We start from the raw sequence: 7059 nt of genomic DNA on the forward strand, positions 1-7059 counted from the left end.
CAGGGCAGGCAGGCGGGAGGGAGGGCGGGGCAGGACTTTTCCCAGCCAGGGTGGTTGTTTACGCATGCTTTGCCCTGCGCTGGGTGGCGCACACAGTAGTGTCCTCTCTCTGATTGGACCCAACTGGGCACAGCCTCTCTCGCCTTGCATGCCAGCCGCCTTCTGCTTCTGCTGCTTCTGCTGGAGTCTGCCCTCAGCAGCCGCAACAAACAGCAGAGAGGGAGGGGGGTGGCTGCGCCCACCTCAGGGGCTCACCTGAGGGGGAGCCAAGTCCTTCAGGGGGCAGTCAATTGGCTTAGCAGCCCTGGGTCACCTACATCCTTGCTTTTTTGCAAAATTCCTCCTCTTCCCCACCACCACCCACCACCCTACAACTCTGCCCTTTTGTTGTCTGTCAGTCTCCTCAAGTCGTTTCCAAATTACTTACGACGACCCATTATCATAGGGTTTTTTTTAGGCGGAGGCTGAGAGAGTGTGACTTGCCCAAGGTCACCCAAATGGGCTTTGGCATGGCAGGCCTATATGCCTACAGAGAGAGATCTCGTAGCACATTTGAGAATAACTGAAGAAAGAAGTGACATATGGCTTTCGTATGACTTCCATCTCCTTCCTCACATGCATTTGGTGGAGTGGAAGCCAGGGACAGATGCCTGTTTCTCCCCCAAAAAAGCGCTACCCATAAAATAATAAGCCCATGCAGGATTTCTAAGCATTTGCACAACATAAGCCATACCCTGAAGTAGACATATAGAGATAGGTCTGGCGCGGAACAAAAGTTGGGGCCAATGGTCTAAGGAAATGGAATTGCAGATCAGGATGGGATTACGGTTTAGAGAGTTTGACGATGTTCCAGAAGAAGATGTAGATTTACTATATGTGAATAAATGTGATTGTTGTGCCATACTAATAAAAATAAGACATCCTCAAAAATAAGCATAGTGTGTCTTCTTGAGGAAAAATAATAATTGACAGTGTCTTATTTTCGGAGGAAACACAGTATAATGCCATTGGTATGTGAGGATGTCAATACAAATTTAAATCCTTTATGGAAATGAAGTTGCAGGTCCAATTTTAACCATGGTTGTTAGTGCACAAAACCATAGGAAACTGGGCTTTGTGCATGGAGATGAATTGGCAGATCCAGTTTGCAATGGGACTAGCCTGCAGTGAGGGAATGAGATGTAGGGCACCCCCTGAGGATGGGTCAGGAAAGTGTTCAAGTGCGTGCTAGTATAAGTCTAGAAGTTTAGGTCAAAAATTTACTCCAAAAAAACGTACTGTATGTTAACTCTTATTTAAAAAGGAAACTATTATCTGTGAAAGTCAAGAGTGTAATCTGTCCTAGGAGTACTAACATTCCCCTCTACATCTCCCTCATCCAGTCTTTAGGCGAGACAAAAACGTTATGATTGCTGAAATTTTGTAAGTTCGATGGCATTCTTTCCCTTGCTGTCATCCTTAGATCCTTTGTACATGCCATTACATTTACCCTTGAGTATCCCCACATTATACCAAAATCTGAACTTTGGCCCTAAACTTGCTCAATTTATACATGAGGTCCTCTTATAGTTGAGTATAATGGTAACATCTTCATTGTTTTTTCTCCCTCCTGTATATTTTTAAAACACCTTTGCTTGATTAAGAAGCCAGTGGAGCTTCGGTAAGCTGGCAAACAGTAATGGGCATGTTGGCTGCACCGAAGACAGTAACTTGGGGCTGCTGCCACTTGCAGAATTAATGCAGTTTGACACTGCTTTTCACTGTCAGGATCCATCCTATAGAATCCTGGGGTTTGTAGTTTGGCATTACAGTTTCTAAAAGTTAAGGCTAAATATCTCACACAAACTACAAATCCCAGCATCCACAGCATTAAATCACGGCAGTTTAAAGTAGTGTCAAAACTGCATTAATTCTGCAGTATAGTGCAGCCCTAGTGGAAACAAAGGTCGGGGCTTTAGTCGAAACAGGGACAAAGCATTCCCCCTACCATTTTGCTATGAGCCATGGTGGCTTTATCAGAAGCGTCTCTTTGGGTGTATAAGCAAATGTATCTCTCTACAGGGAATGGTGGTTCGGTAAAAAAGTGGGAAGTTAGGCCTCAGACTGAAGTAGGTGCTAGACGCCTGAGGAAAGATCTTTGATCCAAGGATCTGGGGCTATCCATCCAAGTGAAGAGGGAAAGTTGAGGGATTTTATGAGACATAAAGGAACTCTCAGAACTTCTCAGAACACACCAACATGAAATCTCCTCAGGCAAAAAAAACCAAATGAGCCAAAGCTATCTGGATTCTTACCACAGTTGGTGTGGTTTTAAATAATGCAAAGAGCTCTGTAACTCATTAAAGCCTTGACTCAAAGGGGGGAAACTTATTTATGACAGGTAGTTCCAAAATTCTCCAGTACGCAGAGCAGTTTGGACTAGCTGGGTTTGACCTTGTTCACAAAGGAAGGAGTCCTAGTAAGTTCTATCTCAGCCTGGAACTCAAGGCCGTGGTTTAAACCCGCTTAAGACTGACACTTCACTAAAGAACCTAATTTGTAAGGGCCTAAGAGATACAGCCTGATCAATCGGAGGGGTTGAGAGTGGCGAATAGCTCCTATTTAATTGGACTCGATGAGACGTATAGGATTCTATTCACTTCTCTCGGCCACACATGTATGGAATGACAATGGTAAGAAAATTTTACTGTGACTTAATTTCGGTCACTGTGACCTATTTTCACACCATAGTGCTTTGTCACACACTGGTCAGAGAGTAGAAAATGGGGACATGAGTTGTTCAGTGGCAGAACAGAATAGATCATCAATTTATCAATTGATCGATCGATCGAAGTTGAGTTCCTAGGACCAGGAAGTGTTCTGTAGTCAGATTTTCTTTTTTGGAGGGGGGATTTTGGACTGTTTGTATTTGTATATACAGCCCTCCTCCCCTTACAACGGGGCTCCATTCCGGACCTTCCTGCGTAAGGGGAAAATTGCATATGATCACGTGCCATTGAAAATAATGAGGCTGAGAGAACACAGGACCTGCAAAGTAGCAGGGCTGGATTTCCACGATTCATGTCCTTGTGTCTCTTTCAGCCACACAAACAATATTGATATGCACTTTGCTATTTGTGTTTGCTCAAATTTGTATTTTGTATCTTCGGATTTGGAATCTGGATAGAGCTACTCAACCCTCCCTGGTGGTGTGTGTGTTGTGTAGAGTTAGGCCTAATACTTGAGGCCCCAGTTCCTGTCTGATCTGAGCTAGCTGGGTTGGAGACTCCAGAATACGAAGGGCTATACAGTAGGCTCTATTTCAGAGAAGGAAATGGCAAAACTGTCTCTGAGTATTCCTGCTTAAGAAGGCACATAGGCCTGTTATAGATGCCAAATAAGCTGCTTCAGGTCTCTTTGGAAGTATGCTGTTTAAATGATGCAGGGTCCTAAGAGTCCGGAGTTGTCGCCAAAGCCACACTCCTTCCTAAGCATGGAGTGCAGCTTTGGTGCAGCTTCCGGATCTCAGATGCATGCATCATTACAGCACCCTCCAAAGAGACCCAAAGCAGCTTATTTTTGGCAGTGTACAGCCATAAATTCACAGGTGCAGGGGCTGACAAACATCCTGAGGGGCGGCCTCCAGCTGCCCCTTCTTCAGCTGATGGGGCTGCGCAACCTTATGCTGCGGCCCGATCTGGCCTTCCGGAGGCACAAAAAAGAGGCGCAAAAAGGGGCTCCTTTTGCGCCTCGAAGTGCCCCATAGCCACAATCCCTACCAACCTCCTATCTGCATGTTTCTCCCATTTCCCAAAAAATTCACCTCCGGTTGCTAAATACAGTGTGCCTCGGGATCGAAATGATCGGGTACGAAATTTCCGGGATACGAAAAGTTGGATTGGCAAAAACTGTTTCGGGTACGAATATTTTTCGGGTTACGAAATTCATTTCGGCGCGAAATTCAATGCGCAAAGTGCAGTATAGGCTTCCAGTGCTAGGAAAGTGTTTCGGGTTACGGAAATTTTGGGTTACGAAGGAATGGCGGAACGAATTAATTTCGTAACCCGAGGCACCACTGTAGTTCTGCCTGAGTAGCCCCATCTACTGTTTCCATAGTTTTGCATGGATTTGGGCCCTACGGTGGTTACTGCAAAATATTTTTCAGAATTTATTCATGTTCCTCAGTTTCACTGTTTGGAGCCATAACTTTTGTGTTCATGGAGATAATGTGGCTGTTTCTTGGGTATTCATTTACTAAATGCTGTTAATTTGTTACATGGTTAAATAACAACATTTTCCTTAAAAAGCCATTTCGACTATTTCCTTCAACAGGTATCATCAATGAACAGAGATATCTACAGATGTGGCTCAGGAGTCTGGTTGACCTTTATTTAGAGCAGTTTATGGTCATTTCGTACTCTTCTGTTGACAAACCTCAGTCGTTTCCTCTCTACACCTCATTCCCCGAAGTAGGCAGAAATGTCAGTTTTTTTCCAAAACCAAGTTGCATAATTTTGTCTCTGGTTTGAGGAAAGTGAGTTTGCCCTTGATTACCGTAGTACTTAATTTGTGACTCTGCATGCTGTGTGGATGTTTATTTATTTATTATGTATCCCACTTTCTCCAAAACTGGGACTGATTCAAGGACTGAAGAACTTCCCATTGTCCTGATAATCCTCTGTCATCCCACTTTTCTGCTGTTTTTAAAATGTCCTAGTTTCTCTTCCTCTTCCCACTTTTCCTTTGCCCTCAGTTCCTTTATTGCTGCAAATTGAGTTCAAAATGAAAAAAAGTACTTTGCAGTCAATTAACTCAGCAAAGGTAGAGGAGGGGACAGATCTTGTAAGATCAGGCAAAAACAAACTGTTGCAGCCACTCCTAACTTGGATGTAATTTTCTTTAATAACATTTGCTATTTTGACCACACTCTGATGCTGCTTAACCACATGGATCCCAATTTCATCTGTGAAAATGGTAGGTATCAGAGCATGTTGTCATTTGTGAAAATGGAAGGTATCGACTGTATGCCTACCTCCAGGTTCTTATTTTAGAGCAGTGACGGGTAACATCCAGAAATCCAGGCCCCTAAGAACCACACCAGTGACAGGGCCCCACACCACAGCAATCCCCTCACTCTTTTAGGGGTTGTGGGGAACAGTTTCACAATGTTCTACCTGTACATTCTTTTTGGTCCAGGGGGAAATTTTTCAGAGCCTGAGATGACTAGGGGGCAGGATAAGGTTATCACATGTGGGGTTATATCAAACATCCACTGATTGCTGCAGCTTATGCACTGTGAGTTGCCTGTGTGTGGTTTAGGCTCTATGTCTCCTCTATTATTATTTGTACTTCTTGTGTTTCTCCAACTGCAAGATCCAGGTGGCTTCCAACATGGCTATAGTTTTAAAAAGTTTAGTTATAACATTCAGAACCATTAAAAAAATAAATGATCTATATTAAACTAAGTGCTGAGTTAAAATACAGTCGGCCCTTTTTATACACGGATTTTTATACACGGATTTAAGCATACACGGTTTGAAAATGTTCCAAAAAGTATAAATTTACCTTGATGTTCCATTTTTATTAGGGACCCATTTTGCTATGTCATTATACTTAATGGGACTTGAGCATACACGGATTTTGTTATACACCGGGGATCTTGGAACAAACCCCAGCGTATAAACAAGATCCACTGTAGTTTAAAGTCCCTGATGCTATTCAATGTGTGCGTGTGTGGTGTGTGTGTGTGTGTGTGTGTGTGTGTGTGTGTGTGTGTGAAGCTGCTGGAGAGATCATTCAGAGACACAGGGAAGGGTGTTATCAATACACAGAGATACCCAGATATATTTCTCCATGTCTTGGTCTACACGCTTTGACTTCAGATAGTGTCTCTCTCTCAATGAATGTCTTAAAGCGGTAATGGACTGGATGAGGAAAACAGATTAAAACTGAATCCAGATAAAACATAGGTATTTACAGTAGAGGCCCCTAACCCAGGTATTGTGATACAAACTCCAGTCCTAGATGGGGTCACACTCTCCTCAAAGGCGTGTTCCCAGTCTGGCTGTGCTCCTAGACCCGTCGCTCCAGAGACAAATCAGGTAAATGCAACGTCAGGAGTGACTGTTATCAGCTCCAGCTGATACGCCAGTTGTGTCCTTCCTGGAAGTGAGGGACCTAGAAATTGTGGTACATGCACTGTAACTTCACAACTTGATTTCTGCAATGCACTCTACATGGGGCTACGCTTGTGCCTAGTTCGGACCAATCATTAGTACATAACATGGCAGACAGGTTGGTTTCTGGCACTGCCAGAAGTGATTACATAAAAACTGTTTTAAAATTGCTCCACTGGCTGTCTTTAACTTCTGGGGCACAGTACAAGGCGTTGGTTATGACCTTTAAAGCCCTTAATGGCTTGGGTCAAACCTACTTTGGGACCGCCTCCTTCCGTTTATATCCATCCCACGCACTCAGGTCCTCTGGGAGGAATTTGCTGCAGCCTATAAAAGCTAGATTGTCTGCAAACCACCCAGAGGGCCGTTTCAATGATGTCCCCGATTATGGAACAGCCTGCCGGAGGAGATCCGTCACATACCGGCTTAGACAGCTTCAAAAAAGTGTTAAGACCGTTCTCTTTCCCGACTAGCTTACCAGCCACCAAACTAGAACATATTCCCTTTGAATCTGCTATAATTATGACCTGTTTTTTTAAAGGTCTGTTTTAATTGTGATTGTTTAATTATTTTTTAAGGTGAAATGGGTATTGGGATTTGTGATTGTACTGTTTTAACTTGTAAGCCACCCCGGTTCTTTGGACAGAAGGCAGGATAGAAATTAACAATTTTTTATTTTATTATTATATTTTAAAGCAACAAGAAAGGAAGTTAAAATATCTTCATTAAAGACTTTAATTATAAAAGATGCTTCATTAAAGATCCTTATTAAAAGACCTTTAAATGTGAATTACAGTTCACCCCCATATCCACAGATTTTTTTTTTATTGATGGATTTAACCATCTATGGTATGACAATATTCCAGATAAACATATAAAATCCAAAAAGCAAAGCTTGACTTTG

This window comes from Sceloporus undulatus, chromosome 3 (genome assembly GCF_019175285.1).
Source record: "Sceloporus undulatus isolate JIND9_A2432 ecotype Alabama chromosome 3, SceUnd_v1.1, whole genome shotgun sequence".
Taxonomy (NCBI): domain Eukaryota; kingdom Metazoa; phylum Chordata; class Lepidosauria; order Squamata; family Phrynosomatidae; genus Sceloporus; species Sceloporus undulatus.